This window comes from Schistocerca nitens, chromosome 9 (genome assembly GCF_023898315.1).
Source record: "Schistocerca nitens isolate TAMUIC-IGC-003100 chromosome 9, iqSchNite1.1, whole genome shotgun sequence".
Classification (NCBI taxonomy): domain Eukaryota; kingdom Metazoa; phylum Arthropoda; class Insecta; order Orthoptera; family Acrididae; genus Schistocerca; species Schistocerca nitens.
Genome location: NC_064622.1, coordinates 281,730,426 through 281,747,299, shown reverse-complemented (window position 1 = coordinate 281,747,299; position 16,874 = coordinate 281,730,426). Strand labels below are relative to the sequence as shown.

The window sequence follows — 16,874 nt, the reverse complement described above, 5'->3', positions numbered from 1 at the left end:
CTTTGATCTCAAGCCTACCGACTTAGAGAGAACACAATGATATTGATACTTGTAACGAAAGCTATTGTGAATATGCTAATACCAATAAAACAGATAGTTTGTAGTAGAAAAAGTCATAAATATAATTTAAGAACATTGGTGTATATATTTATCCGTCTCTTAAAGCACTACATACGATGCGCTTCCATTTGTGAAGGATCAGTGGGTCTGACTGTCAAGCAGAGCATCCACGGCCAGTTTCTGGTGCAGACTGGGACTTCTCCTTGATGGAAGAAATGGTGTCGTGTGCACTCTGGCTCGTGATGTTAACCGAGGAGCTGCTTGAATGAGAGGAGTGGCAGCAAAGTGTGGTAAGCTGACAACAGCGAGGAGAACAGTACACCCAGCCCATTCCCCTCCACACCGCATAAACGAGTAAAATGGCGGCAGAGTACCGCGCAACGCGGCACGCTACATCGCGTGGTCCTCTTGAGTCTTCATATACGTACATCACTTGAGGTAACAGTATCACCAGCCGACATCTCTTTGAATGTTCGCGTCATCTTACCATGGTACGTTCCTCACACAATGGTGTGGCTTCTTGGTGATCGAAATTTGCAGCAGTTGTCGATTCTGTCACGTACTCCACACTGCAGCGCTGCCAGAGTTTGAAGGCTTGTTCGTGACACAGGGAAATAGTATCTGCAGTAAGTCATAATCACACGTCGTCTGACAATGACCAGGCGCCTCTACTGCACTAATCAACAACACAGTTGTCATAAAGAATGCGAATGGTTTTTGTTTTAACACATTTGTGAGTTGTGTACTCAAAAATGAATTCACTGTCTCCTTATCGCTCCCAGTTTTCCTTTGACACATTACTCTCTGTCTTAATCCTTTGAATCACTGCCCTTCGGTTGTTCCGACTGGATCTGAAATGAATTCTCTGCATCTGTAACTCAAAGGCAGTCCCACCGGTTATTAGGAATTGTCATACATGAAGCTTTGTCCGAAAATCCATCTCCACAAAACGATGGGGAGTTAGCAAAATTTTTGACCAGTCATGTTCAAGTACTTTGTACCTTACACAAGTGCACACTTCTTTTTTTATAATTCTGCAATATCCTTATTCCCCAAACGCTGTAAAGCCTGTTCCTCACAGTGAATATTTACCGATACAAGTGGCTTCTTAGAACTTGATAATAAGTAAAGACTTTTACAAGAAGACAGAATGATGCTCGCCGGCCGCAGTGGTCGAGTGGTTCTAGGCGCTTCATTCTGGAACCGCACGACCGCTACGGTCACAGGTTCGAATCCTGCCTCGGGCATGGATGTGTATGATGTCCTTAGGTTGGTTAGGTTTAAGTAGTTCTAAGTTCTAGGGGACTGATGACCTCACATGTTAAGTCACACAGTGCTCAGAGCCATTTGAACCATTTTTGAACAATTAACGCTGAAATTTTCTCAGTTGGTTAGTGGGTGACAGAAATTTAGGAAAGCACTAGTGCTAAAAATTTATGTTGAATTCGGAAGTTTATCTAGATAATGAACGGTTTTATTCTTCCTTCATAATGACCTGCAATAATCTTACATCATTTTAGAAATTTGTTAATCACACTCAAAATAAAATGTGAATGTGAAGCAAAAAGAGACAGCCAAGGCTGCAACTATAGTGGATGTTTATTTTGTAGGCTACCGGTTTCAGATTATGGCCATTCTCAAACCAACCAATGTTTGCCAAGCAAAATGTCACTCCAAAATAGCAGTAAATAAAGTGGGTACATCGTGTATACTCCCAACTAATTTTCGTTAACGAAATTAGTTGGTACCATACACAATGTTCGTTTACGAAAATTAGTTGGGACCACACCCAGCGAACCCATTACACTAGCAGTTTGGGACGCGTTTGTGCACAACTTTCTTGGGAGCCACGGAGCAGACAATTATGCACAAATTGTGGACAAATTGCTAACAGCCTTCCAGCATCTCGGTTGTCGAATGTTACTAAAGAGACATTTCGCATCTCACCTTCTTTCCGTCAAATATGGGAGCCGTGAGTGACGAGCGATGTGGAAGATTACGCCAGGCGATGTCCTCCATGGAAGCAAGATATCAGGGCTGCTTCAGTCCGAATATGACGGGGGATTGCTGTTGGTTTCTGCCGGGAGCAACAGATGATGTTAAAACGTAAACGGGGGATTGCTGTTGGTTTCTGCCGGGAGCAACAGATGATGTTAAAACGTAAATGGGGGATTGCTGTTGGTTTCTGCCGGGAGCAACAGATGATGTTAAAACGTAAATGGGGGATTGCTGTTGGTTTCTGCCGGGAGCAACAGATGATGTTAAAACGTAAATGGGGGATTGCTGTTGGTTTCTGCCGGGAGCAACAGATGATGTTAAAACGTAAACAGGGGATTGCTGTTGGTTTCTGCCGGGAGCAACAGATGATGTTAAAACGTAAATGGGGGATTGCTGTTGGTTTCTGCCGGGAGCAACAGATGATGTTAAAACGTAAACGGGGGATTGCTGTTGGTTTCTGCCGAGAGCAACAGATGATGTTAAAACGTGGAAAGCAAGAAGCTCTACACACTTTTAAACCAAGCCAATGTCAATCTTAAGTTAACTAAGGGTCCCTGACTCATTTCAGAGGTAAATAAACATTTATAATTCACTTCTTAATTATAACATATAGCATTTTTATCCCAAAGTTCGCACATTAATTTTCCTAAAATTTTCCACATTCGCAATTCAGCGTAGTTAATAGCATTATCCTTGATAACCTTTACGCGTACGTAACTATTTTTCCCGACGTGCCAGAACAAATACGGCTGCAGATCTGTATTCAGGGCATATGAATCACTATAACGAACGTATTTTGAACCCAGTAGCAGGGAGAAAATTTCATTTTGTTGCGTAGTGTTATGTAAACACAAATCAAAGAAATTCACAGAAAAAATAGACAGAGGACATATTTTTTTCCGTGTTGTCAATGTATATTTGGATGACATACACAGAAATTAAAAATACTGCTGGGCTACTCGACCTACCACGTCAAGTCACTCTAAGTTTCCATTTCGTATCTCTCTAAAAACTATTTTTGTGCATCCATCTCCCCAGCAGTTTAATGAACGTGAGGTCACTAACAGGAAGTATAAACATGAACTTAAAAATAGAATCAAACTGTACGAAAGAGAGCGCTCTTCTAATTTATATTTTCGTTCGCCTAAGAGAGATTTTCCGTTTTGTATCAAATTTGTCAGAATGTTTATTAATGTGATAGCAATCATATTTCAGACCCCTACTATTAGCGCAACCCTCTCTACCACATTAAAAAAATAAAATAGATGTCGGTTTTTGAAAATAAAACGAACTGGTGTTTTTTTTTTTTGTAAAATGTCTCATCTGAAAAGAATTATCCTGCTCATTTCCAACTGGTCTTAGATTTTGCGAATCGGTAAGATTTCCAAGGATATGGACAATTTAATGTTATGAGAAATATTTTAGTAATAATCTCACTTTTCAAAACGATCGTTTAACTGAGCCTTAATATTGCTCCACAGATTCATTTCTTAGTACGTGACACAATTATGGAATTATCCATATGAGTTGTTCCACATAAATAAATGTAAGTATGGTGTGGCTAGGTTCTCCCGTCGGGAGGACCGTTCGCCGGGTTCAGGTCTTTCGAGTTGACGCCACTTCGGCGACCTGAGCGTCGATGGAGATGAAATGATGATGATTAGGCCAACACAACACCTAGTCCATGAGCGGAGAAAATCTCCGGGAATCGAACCAGGGCCCTTAGGATTGACATTCTGTCGCGCTGACCACTCAGCTACCGGGGGCGGACAGTAGTCCCCCATGAACAGTATTATTCCATTATTAGTTGTTATACAGCCTTAGTTAATGGTAGCAAAATATGTGGTGATCAGTTTAACGGGTTTCAACATTCGAAATTCAGGAATGAGTTTAATAAGGATTTTATGGTGCCTATGGATTCAGTAAGCAATCGTCAGAGAGGTACTGTTGTTACAAATACGTATTATGTAACCTACAAGAAAAAAACATTAATTCACGTGATATAAATTTAGGTTAGCGGTAAAGAGTATGTTGCTAGGCGTGACGATTGACTTTGCTTCGGTAATCGATAATCGATTGTGAAATTACATCACTGGTGCCAAAGCGGCAGGAATCACTGCGGTCAGGCAAACAGCCGCGTCAGTGCGAGATGTGAGTGTGTTTTGCCCGTAAGACGCTACGTCTCACAAAACTCAGATATGTTTGAAATGCTGCAGCGGCAGTGATGTGCTTTCTGCCTTGTCTGTATGAGGAACGCATTAATCGCGATTGCAACCACCAAACTGGAGAGCCGAGGCCGTAAGTTTTTTTTCGGTTGTGTGTCTTCACCATGTCACTCCTCCGACCAGTTCTTGAGTACTGTTGCTCGAGTATTGATTGGTTAGGTTAAAAGCTGAAGTTAAAAAACTTTTAAGATTTTTTTAAGACAGTCCGAGAGCGCCATGGAATCGCTTAACAAGTTCCACAGAACGACATTACACGAACTGAATGAAAATATTTTTCTTGGAACTACATACAATTCACCTCTGACAATGGCTTTAAAGTAAGATAAATGTGAACTTATACAGTTGCTCCTTACCAAGGAGTAACCGTTTTGACAATGAGGAAAAATGCTGGAATCTGTGCGTATTATCGTATTCCTAAAACTTGTTTTCAAGAACTGGAACAGCTGTAAATTTTTACAGCGTCCACTTAATACTCACCGTTACGAAGTGGAAAAGTAGCAGTTTTAGAGAACCACTGTCAGTTCACTAACTCTAAAACTAAATTCAGTCCCTAGCGGTACAGACCGGCAGCGGTGTCATCCTCAGCCTAGAGGTGTCACTGGATGCGGATATGGAGGGGCTTGTGGTCAGCTCACCGCTTTACCGACCGGTGCCAGTTTACGAGATCAGAGCCGCTACTTCTCAATCAGGTAGCTCCTGATTTGCCTCACAAGGATTGAGTACACCCCGCTTGCAAACAGCGCTCGGTAGATCGGACGGTCTCCCATCCAAGTTCTAGCCCAGCCCGACAGCGCTTAACATCGGTCATCTGACGGGAACCGGTGTTACCGCTGCGGCAAGGCCGTTGGCCACTGGCAGTTCACTATAACTCAGTATTGAACCTGTCTTTAAATACTGGCATTAATTTTCTGTGCCTTTCGTAACGAAGGGAGAAAAACACCTTTCACTTCGTTGGGTGCTCGCCTATTTTTCGCCGTAATTAGATTCGTGATATCATTCCAGGCAGCGATATTGATATTTTCTTAAATATCGTGGATTAGCGTTGTAACAGTGTTCCTTTTTGAGTTGTCTTCCAGCTAGCACAAGGATACAGCAGACAACACAGCTTTTCGCTGTTTGGATAAACATAGCGTAGCAGCGTTAGAAGGCGTTGTTGTTTTCACAGAGACACTCCTGATCTACCGACCACTGTTACTGGCACCCAGTTTACGATTGTCTGGGTCTTCTTTTTTACTCCGCCGCGAGCTTACATACGATGCCAGAACAGCCTCTATGATCTCATACGTTCCAGTTTTGCAAATGTAAAGTATGTTGTCGTCAAACGTTTATTTTACTATTTGTCATAATGTCCTTCTAACAAACTAGTAATTTGTAGGTGCGGATATTTTAACTATGGCTCTCAATTACCCTCCAAAAAACTCGCATAGATCTCGTTGCACTTAAGAGAATATAGCGGTGCATTCAACAGGCGAGATGGAGATGTCATCTTTGCTTTACCCTACCATTCTGCCTCGCCAGGCAACCTCCTCAACGTTTATCTCGCCTCTGCAAGCTTACCTTTGCTACTTCCAACACAACTATTTTCTTCCAGTGCCATTAATGTGTCCCTTCCGATTCTCCTTAATTTTGTTCTCGCTCACTGACAACACGAAAGTGTATTGAAAATGTGATTGGTTGTATTTCTTTCGTGATTTAGTTCTGGCTCCAGAATATTTATAATTTAATTACTATTGATTGCTTTGTGGTTATCTTGCCGTCCTTTCTCTGCCGGTTACGTTTGTATAAGTTCTCATTGTAGCGCCGAGTATACGTAAGTGTTTATTGACCCTAATCAGGCCTTTGCATCATTACTTGTTCGTTATACTCCCTTCCCCCACAACATCTGCTATCCAATTCGGGTTGAGTTCAATTAATAAATCTGAATAATAAACCCTGGAGGTAAGAAATAATGTCACATACTCATTCACGGTAAAATTAAACGACGAAAGAAATGGAAAACCTCGAAAATGAATCATACGCTTCAGATACGTACTTAATAGGTTAAGCTTAACCGTGACATTCATGAAAATTAATTGAATAAAAAAATCGTGATCAAAAGCATCCGCACACCTATTAGTGGACATAAACGTCGGGTGTTCCACCCATCGCCGTTACAACTGGGAACACTAACACTTCGGGGTCGGAATGTCTGTGAAGGAGTGGCAGCTCAATTCTCCTCCATAGACAAAACCAGAGAAAGTAGTGCTGTTGCACGCTAGCATCTCGAGCTAATTCGACGTTGTAACTGAACTCAAAGATGCTGCATTGGGTTCAGGTCCGGATTCTTAAACAGACATGTCCGTTTCAGGAATGTCACTGCCTACAAACGATTGTCTCACGGATACTGCTTTATGAGATGGTGCGTTGCCATGTTATTACAAACAGTCAAGTCGCTGAACTGTTCCTCTACTGTACTTCGCACACAATGTTTGTCAAATTTCATATACTTCTGCACTTAGTATTTTCTTAAGCTCAATCAGTGGACCACAGCCTAACTACGAAAAACAACTCCAAACCGTATCACTACATTCATTGTACTGCACTGCTGTCTCCGTACCTTTCCTTTGGGTTGCAACAAGGTATAGCGTGATACATCACTCCTAATTTTGCGCCACCTCAAGCGTCGCTTGGCACTGAATACAGAAACGTGTGGCCTATGAGATGTTCCACCACGGTACCACATTCCTTTTAACTTTCTACTCACAGTCATTGTACTAGTTGGACTGTTGGCAGCACTTCAAAACTAATCTGCGACTCCTTCTGCTGATTCTGTGTGATTTTTTAGAACCTTCCTCTGCAATGATTGACGGAGCCTGTCCGGTCAGTAAATCAGTCCGGCTGGGTGGTTTAGTTGTAGTTCCTCCTTCTCATTTCCAGTTCACAATCACAAGAGCAATTTCGTCAGATATAGAAGGATGGAGATGTTCCTCATGGATTTGTTACTCAGTTGCCATCCAATGACTAGCTAATTTCCGACGTCATTGAACGCTCCTGACCGACCCATTCTGCTGTTACTGCGTTTCTACTGACAGAATATTTTTTTTTCCTTTATTGAATTTAGTCCACCAACTGCCGGTCGGTTTCGCATTACATATGGGTTTACGAAGACCTTCGATCAGATAGTGCACAAATTGCTGTAAGCAGTTACATTTCTTACATTACACTCTTCACGAAGGATTTCATGTGATTATACACTATGTGAGTAAAAGTACTCGGTCACCCTAAAAACTTACGTTCTTCATGTGAGGTGCATTGTGCTGCCACCTACTGCCAGGTACTCCGTGGACTGAACAGTGGAAAAACGTTGTGTGGAGTGACGAATCACGGTAAACGATGTGGCGATCCGATGGCAGTGTGTGGGTGTGGCGAATGCCCGGTGAACGTCATCTGCCAGCGTGTGCATTGCCAACAGTATAATCCTGGTGCGGTGGTGTTATGGTGTGGTCGTGTTTTTCATGGAGTGGGCTTTCACCCGTTGTTGTTCTGCGTGGCACCATCACAGCACAGATCTACATTGATGTTTTAAGCACCTTCTTGCTTCCCTCTGTTGAAGAGCAATTCGGGGATGGTGATTGCGTCTTTCATCACGATCGAGCACCTGTTCGTAATGCACAGCCTCTGGCTTAGTGGTTACACGACAATAACATCCCTGCAATGGACTGACCTGCACAGAGTCCTGACCTAAATCCTAAATCTTACAGAACACCCTTGGTATGTTTCGGAACGCCGACTTCGTGCCAGGCGTCACCGACCGACATCGATACGTCTCCTCAGTGCAGCTCTCCGTCAGGAATGGTCTGCCATTTTCCAAGAAGCCTTTCAGCATCTGATTGAAGATATACCTGCGAGAGTGGAAGCTGTCATAAAGGCTAAGGGTGGGCCAACACCATATTGAATTCCAGCATTACCGATGAAGGGCGCCACGAACTTGTAACTCATTTTCAGCCAGGTGTCGGGATACTTTTAATCACATAGTGTACCTCCATCACGTTTTGTTTTATTTCAGTTATTAAGTCACATATGTGTTGTATGTATGACCTTCGGTTAACATATAACACCGTCTTTTTGTGGTCACTGGCTCCTCTTCCAATTGTATCTGCACCTCATACATTACATAAACTATGAATTAAGCAAAGATAGAGTTTCAAGAGCCATTAATTCACAGAAATCCGTCTGATGATGGAATTATAATCCTATGAAGCGCGTAGTGGAGATAATAACAAAAGTTACTGACTACACTAATCTGTAGTCTAATCTGAAAATTACTGAAGGCAACCGATTGCCAAAAGTAGTGAGCAACGAGCGATGAGATTGATTGAAGCGAAAAGCTAACTGCTTTGTGAAGACAGAAAATTATACATGGTATAGATCACGTGTAGTCGTGGTGATGATAGATGTACACTCCATTACGGAATTGGAGGGTTCTTCTAGTATTTGTCTTTTTAATCCTTTCACTACTATTGGGCAGTACGTGTAGCACGACAGGTTATCTGAGAACCAGTGAGAATGTGTGCTATCAAAGTTCCACTGGTAAAGATAATCTTGCTAATGGTTTGCAGAACTCATGGAATTAAACCTTTCATCTGTAAGTTCTGCTGTCTCCAGGTTTCAGTTTTAACCCTCAGCTCCACTCAACTCCATATTGTAGCATGGAATTAGTTCGCGTCTGCAGGTAGGCAATCAAATGAAGAGATTAGCAAGGCAGGTTGCTATGGTGCCTTTCCGGACAATTCGTGTCAATAAATTGCACGGACATATTGATTTTTCCCGCCTCACCAATTGTATACATATTTGTGTGTCTGTTTTCTGTATACCTTTTAGTCTTTGCGCAGCGTCCTCTGAAACGCCGGAATTTCTTTTGAATTATCCTGATTGTCCCATGTCTCACCATGTTGGAAAACGAAACGGAGAGAAATGTTATTTTTCTCCAGTTGTTACTTCTGACTATGACATTAATTAAAATCATCATACTTTAATGTCTTCCATTCCGGAAAAAAAAATCGAGAAGTGAAAGGTCTCTATTGCTTCGGGACGTCACAAAACACATCTCCGGTGTCTGAAACAAGCTTGCTTGTTTGAATAATCCCGATGACCTAGCTTCTGGGTCCCATTTCCGTACTCAACCAACCAACCATGTCTGAATAATTTATTTGTCGATCACAAAACTGAGTTTTGTCTCAGTGCGGGTTAGGAAAGTAGAAAGAATGTTGCTCCACGCAGACGTTACAGCTATAACCGCCAAGCCGGCTTTGAAAGACGTTGGCGTTCGTATGTGTGACTCGGGATTCTCACCTTATTCTACTTGCACTGTGTGACCAGGTGAACAACGGTCAAGGCCTGTCTGGGGAAAAGGAGGTGGGGCGGTGAGGTGGTGGGGAGGGTGAGGTGGTGGGGAGAGGGTCGCACGGTGCACGCCACGGCGCCGCCACTCAAACATTTATCGTGAGAAAGACTCCCACACGTCGTGCAAGCCACCCCCGCCTCTGAGGCTACAAGTCACGGCCGTGAATCGCAAAGGAAAGGCACAAAGTTGTGTCTTCGACAAGTTGTTGCGAAATACACTTGGGATCCGAACTTCAGAAGCTTCAAAGTTTGCCCAACAGGCTAAGATAAGGGTGAAGCACATCAAGGAGAGTACCTAACGTAGTAATCTCCATCAGAAATAAACATCAAACGGAAGCGTTGCTACCCGAAAAGATGAAGGACATAGGCGGCAATCACAGAGTCACTGCGTTGTTCACTGGACAGTACTTATCAACAGTCACTTCAAGTGTTCGTAAGCACGCTTAATAATGAAGGTGGTCACATTCCTGAAGTAACGTCAGATGAATTATTTAAAGCCGTTCGATGAACGAAGAAAAGCAAGGCACTGAGGGGTGACTGTGTTACGACAGGAATGATCAAATATGGAGGAAATCATTTATAAAAGAAACTCGCGTAACTATGTAGGTACAGAATGTTTGTGAAGTAAGGACATTCCCCAAAGCTGCAACAGTGCTGTAATTATTTATCATGACACGAAGGGAGGCAGAAAAGGCATAAAAAATAAACCCTTGTCTACATTGTACAAGATATTCACTGCAATCGTGAAAGGTTACCACCTACGTTCGCCATTAGCAGTCTGCTCCCCCACGTCGCATTCCTCGCCTGTTCCATTAGTAATCAATGATCAGGATGGAATACAGTCCAATACGACCCAAAGAAACAACAGTTTAATTTCGTACAACGGAATAACGGCTTATTAACAAGCAGGTGCTAGAATGTGACATAACGGAGCACATACGATGTACGGACTTACTGCACATAATTCAGTCGCAGTCATGACACGAGAAGTACATCAGTATCTAGCCTCTCCTGTTCTTACTCTTCCAATTTGACAAGTTGTGATATACTTGGAACAGTTTTACAAAACCATTGAAATTCCTCTATAATTTGTAGTGACAAACTTTTATTTACTTTTTTTTCTTTAGACTTACGGCAAGTGTTTCAACATGTTTTACTTAGAAAATAGAACACTGACGGTAAACATCAAGTACTCCCCCTACACTCAGTGGCTTAAATTTAGTGAAGGATTCGTTTGTGATAAACGGAAGGAGTCTTGTTCTGTCGAAAATACACTCGGAAACATGATAATATACTATCTACTGTTCACTACAGTAGTACGACGGTGACAGAGTGGAGACTGAGCCTCCTAGAGTGAAACCTGGAGCTACCGAAACTCTTACAAACTTCGAAAATCATTGTTACGCCGAAATCTTCCACCTCATGGGTAATTATTCTTTTTGACAGCCTCAACTCCATGCACTGTATCATAACAATCACTAGTAGCAAGAGAATCACCAACATACACCAGTTGCAGGCAACAGGATGTTCAAATGTTCAAATGTGTGTGAATTACTAAGGAACCAAACAGTTGCGGTCATCGGTCCCTAGTCTTACACACTACTTAAACTAACTTATGCAAAGAATAACACACACACACACACACACACACACACACATACACACACACATGCCAGAGGGAGGATTCGAACCTTCGGCAGGAGGGGCCATGCAATCCGTGACATGGCGGCTGAGACCACGCGGCCACCTAGCGTAGCTGAAACAGGATGGAAACTCGTTACAATGAACAAACAGAATCAGCCCACGCCATTTCACACACAGCCATGAGCAATTTGCCAGAAGCTGCAATGTGAGACCTCAGATAATAATCAACCAAAAGGGAGTTAGTCACTTATTACATACTATTCTGATGATTCAAACTCCACCTCATTACACCTTTATAATAACGCCAGAATGCCGTCAAAAACTGAATAAACAGCACCAAATACTATTGTAATTAAATTAAAGTAAAACGGATCAAAAACGAAAAATAACAAAAACAAGAAATTCTGATACCTTTCTACCAAGACCAGACAAGAGTGTTTCCAATAGTATTTCTGTCACTTACCGAGCCCAGTCGATGGCTTCTCTGCTTTAAAAAAGTAGAGGGGAGAAATTCGTTGGGTATGAAATGTCCAACCAGCTGTCTCTCTCCTGTCTTAGCTAGTCCATACTTACCAGGCCCCCTTTCCTCAACTGTCCTATCTAAAACGCAGCTAGTTAATGAGTGATTTCTCTTTTTTAAAAGTATTGGGAAGTATGCTTTTTCATTCTTTTCGGGGCTCGTTCCCTTTTCCGTTGCCTTTTACGTTTTCTCTTTTCAGCCATCCCCGCACTCATCCGACGATAATCAGTCAGGGAATACGGGATAAAGGAAGAAAATAATATCCACTGAGATAAATAAAACAAATAGAGGTTTAGTGTCGGCTTGCCAGAGTAAAATTAGCAAGGCAGATTCGAAAAAGTTGCAACATGTAGGATGCGCAAGAGCCTAGGTAAGTCACGTTACATGAAACGAATCCATGGACTCGTTTCAGAAATCTATAAGATTTCCACCAGGCAAAGGAACGACGTGGCTGCAGAAATGGATGCAGTGCAATGTGTCATTTACAAGTCGTGAAGTAAGAAACAGAGTTACGACTATAGTGGAACCTCACTTAACGAGCACCTCCCATAATCCGCAATCCGCACAACGAGTAAAACAAATTGTAAAAAAATAATTACTCGCTTAACGACCGATGTTTCGCGTAACGAGTGACGACGATTTTGTGTGACGTCACCAGCTATTGTCGAGCGACAGGGGAAACGCTCAGCAATATGAACACCTTTCACAGTCGGCAGTGGCGAATGAACAATGTCTTTAGTGCATATTGCAGTCTGGGCTTAGCGCTCTTTCTACTACCATGTTAGTGCAGCTTGTGATCATACATTTTTCTAACCTCGTGTTCACACAGTGTCTTTTTTATGTCTGCAAATTTTAATAATCTTCGTAGAAATGACCCCGAAGGTAGAACCGCAAGAAGACGACCACAAGAGAAAAAAAATGACCTTAGAAATGAAACGCAAAATCACTGAGAAACGCGAGCGTTGCCGATTTAGCATGCACATAAATCGGTCTGCACTATCTTCAAGAACAAGGGAAAATTTTAGGAGATAGATGCTTCAAAGGGAGTGACAAGAGTATCTAAATAACGGTTTCGTATTCGGACAATGTCGAAAGGGTGCTCCTTGTATGGATAAACGAAAAGCAATTGGAAAGCGACACTATTAGTGAAAACATTATTCGTGAGAAGGCGAGAATGATTTTCGCCGACCTCGTTAAGAAGACGCTAGGTCCACTTGCGGCCAAAGAAGTGTTTAAGTGAATCCGTGAGTGATTCGAGGAGTTTAAGAAAAGCACGGGCATCCACAGCTGTGTGAGGCATGGCGAAGCAGCCAGCTCCGACACAAAGGCAGCAGAGAACTTCGTCAGCAACTTTAAGATGTCCGTAGATTCTGAGGGTTATCTGCCGCGACAGGTTTTTAATTGTGAAGAGAAACGTCTATGCTGTAAAAATATGCCGAAGCGTACCTTTATAATAGCACAGGAGACACATTGCCCGGTCACAAGCTAATGAAAGACCGTCTCATATTGCTATTCTGTGCCAATGCAAGCGGCAATTTGAAAATTAAACCGCTGCTTGTTTACCATTCAGAAACTCCAGGAGCCTTCAGGAAGTGTAAAGAACAGAAGAGCATATTAAATGTGATGTGGAACTCCAACAACAAGGCTTGGGTGACACGTGACCTTTCTTGTGATTGGATCAATGAAGTGTTTGTTCCCTCGGTGAAAAAATATTTGCTTCAGATGAATCCGCCAGTCCACGTCTTGTTTGTTATGGAAAAAATTCCTGCCAATTCTCCAGGCCTAAAGGACGACCTCCTTGAAGAATTTCAATTCGTCAAGATCCAGTTTATGCCTCCAAACAACACTCGTTTACTCCAGCCTATGGACCAGTATTATTTCTAGCTTTAAGAAGCTGTATACTAAAGCACTCTTCGAACATTGCTTTGAGTTGACTGAAGCTACCATCTCACTCTCAGAGAGTTTTGGAAATATCACTTCAATATCGCTGCCTGCATCAAGATGATCGAAAAGGCGTGGGGATGGGTTACCAAGAGAACTCTCACTTCCGCTTGGAAGAAGCTTTGGCCGGAGTGCGCTATCGAATGTGACTCTGAGCCCTTTAAGTTAGTACCTGTGAAGCCTGTAGTCAAAGAGATTGTGTCTTTGGCCACGAGCATGGGACTAGAATTGGATGACAATGGTATAGACGAGCTTGCGGAAGATCACAGCCAAGAAATGATCAAAGGGGAGCTTATAGAGTTGCAGTGTCTTTCGCAACAGGAAGTAGTGCAGAGGAGTTCTTCAGAGGAGGAGGAGGCGCTGGCGATAGCAGCAAAGCAACAATCTTCTGGCGCAGAGAAAAAAATTCTGAAAGTATGGGAATCGGTTGCGTCGTACATTGAAAATCGTCATCCCGATAAAGCATTGGCTATGCGCGCTACAAATAATTTAACGATAACGCTGTGTCATATTTTCGCCAAGTTTTGAAGCGTTGGCAGGGATGCAACCTTAGCCAATCAGAGGCTTGCGCGCTGCCTGTACAGCCGAGAACTTCCGATTTAAACGGACCATGTGAAGTCTAGGCTTTCTTTACGCTGTAGTCGGCGTGTTTATGGATGCAGAAGCGCTGCTGTAGTTGATTACTGTAAAAAGCACTCCGTCTTCAGGCCACGAGTGGCCTACCGGGACCATCCGATCGCCATGTCATCCGCAGAGGAGGATGCGGTTAGGAGGGGCGTGGGGTCAGCACACCGTTCTCCCGGTCGTTATGATGGTATTCTTGACCGAAGCCGCTACTATTCGGTCGAGTAGCTCCTCAGTTGGCATCACGAGGCTGAGTGCACCCCGAAAAATGGCAACAGCGCATGGTGGCTGGATGGTCACCATCCAAGCGCAGGCCACGCCCAACAGCGCTTAACTTCGGTGATTTCACGTGAACCGGTGTATCCACTGCGGCAAGGCCGTTGCCTGTAGTTGAGTACTGCATCAGGTAGAATCAGATCAGTTTCTGTTGATCAATCTCAGGTCTGTGCAACTGGGTGTATCAGTACTCGCAGCATTTCCATGTCTTTAGCGCCGGCCAAAGTGGCCGTGCGGTTAAAGGCGCTGCAGTCTGGAACCGCAAGACCGCTACGGTCGCAGGTTCGAATCCTGCCTCGGGCATGGATGTTTGTGATGTCCTTAGGTTTAACTAGTTCTAAGTTCTAGGGGACTAATGACCTCAGCAGTTGAGTCCCATAGTGCTCAGAGCCATTTGAACCATGTCTTTAGCGTGCATTTCTCTATATTCAAACGTAACGTTCGTTCTTAGCTGAGACAGTAAGTTCTCGAGGCACGGTACAGAATCGAGATTACATTTGTCCATCTCATCTTTGAATTCATCACATCCTCGTCTAGTGAACTGTTTGCAACACTTTCTAATGCATATGAAACTATTGTGTTTAAGTCTTTCTTTTGTGGTGATCTTTTGTACTACGTCTTTCATGCACGGGCTATTGTGTGTACCACTGTAGCCACAATTATGCTTTAGATGAAATTATACTCCCTGCTTTAAGATTGTAATACAGTAATTCCCAACCTTTCTTACACCATTACCCATGAATGCAATCAGATATTAGCTAGTACCTCCCCCCCCCCCCCCCAATTGCCACCAGTACCATTAATACAAAGGGCGTTCAAAAAGTTTTGCACAGTCGTTTTCACAGGAGGAGAATGAAATTTTTTGTGAACGTACTTGGAACATTTAGCTATACTATGAGCCTACTCAATGTAGCCTCCATCAGCTTTCACGCATCGCGAAAAACGTTCTTTCCATGATGTAAATGCTCTTTGGTAAAATTCTAGGGATTGACTTTACACCATCGCTTGACACAGGAAATAAGGTATTTCTCACTATCAAATGTTTCACCGCGCAGGTGGGCCTTCAGACGACCAAAGAGGTAAAAATCAGATGGAGGCAAGTCCGGACTGTAGGGAGGATGAGGAACAATTTTCCAACCCATTTTCCTGGTTTTGTCCTGCGTCATAAGGGCTGTATGGGGTTTGGCATTGGCATTGTGTAGTGTGATGAGCTGACCCTGAAGCTGTGGTCTGTGGATCTTGATGTCACGTAGCAGCTTGTCCAATGACAAACAGTAACGGTTCCAGTTAATTGTGGAGCACGATTACAAAAAGTCAATGAAAATGGCACCACACTGATCCCAGAAGAAGGAGGCGATCAGCTTTCCGCCTGCTGTTGGTGAAAGTCTTGGTTTCTTCTTCCGAGGGGAACCCGGATGACGCCACACCATGGATTGGGTTTTGCTCCTGGGTAATGAAGCCGTCAAAACACTGTTTCCACTCTTCAGTAGAAGTCTTCATGAGACACTCGCACACATTCTTCTTTATCGTTTTCATTTCTCTTGTCAATAATCTAGGCACCCAACGTGCACAGATTTTTCTGTACCCTAGTGACTGTACCAGTGATGCCACACTACGCAATGACAAACAAGTCATTTCAGCAAGCTATCGTGGCGCCACACATCAGTCATTTTGGATGATTTGATCAATGGTCTCCTTATTCACATCACTCACTGAAGTCGATGGTCTGCTGCATCGTGGATTGTCCAGTAGAGAGACCACCTTCTTTAAACCTCTGCAACCACCGCTGGATACTGCTGCGATCCACTGTGTCCTCCCCATAAACAGAGAGCAACTTCCTGTGAATCTATGTGGCAGAGTTATCGCCGGTCTTGAAGAGGAACTCCATTACCGACCGTTGTCGCAACCTGACATCTACTTCACGGCCCATTAAGGCTCACTTGTAAATAACCTTGTTTTATAGGCTGATGAAGCATTTCTCTGTACATCACGAATGCTATCTAGAATTTCTCCTCAGAGTGTAGGCGATTGTTGCGAAACATGATCGCTCTACACCACTCCTCTCCATGGTGACACATGCTTCACCACCACCCTGCATCCCCACTTACAAGCCACACAAGTTGAAATGTGTTGCTATACTTAGGCCTACTATTTGTAAATCACTTGGTTGCTGGACTACTTACTTCTGAACCGACAGTAATTGG

At 43.2% G+C, this 16,874-nt stretch overlaps 1 protein-coding gene and 1 pseudogene across 1 annotated transcript in view; one reads left to right on the top strand and one right to left on the bottom strand.

Moving 5' to 3' along the window:
- Positions 1–16,874, top strand: part of LOC126203662 (odorant receptor coreceptor) — a 334,284-nt gene that overhangs the window by 155,526 nt on the left and 161,884 nt on the right. The window lies entirely within an intron of this gene.
- Positions 5,015–5,132, bottom strand: LOC126204550 (5S ribosomal RNA; annotated as a pseudogene).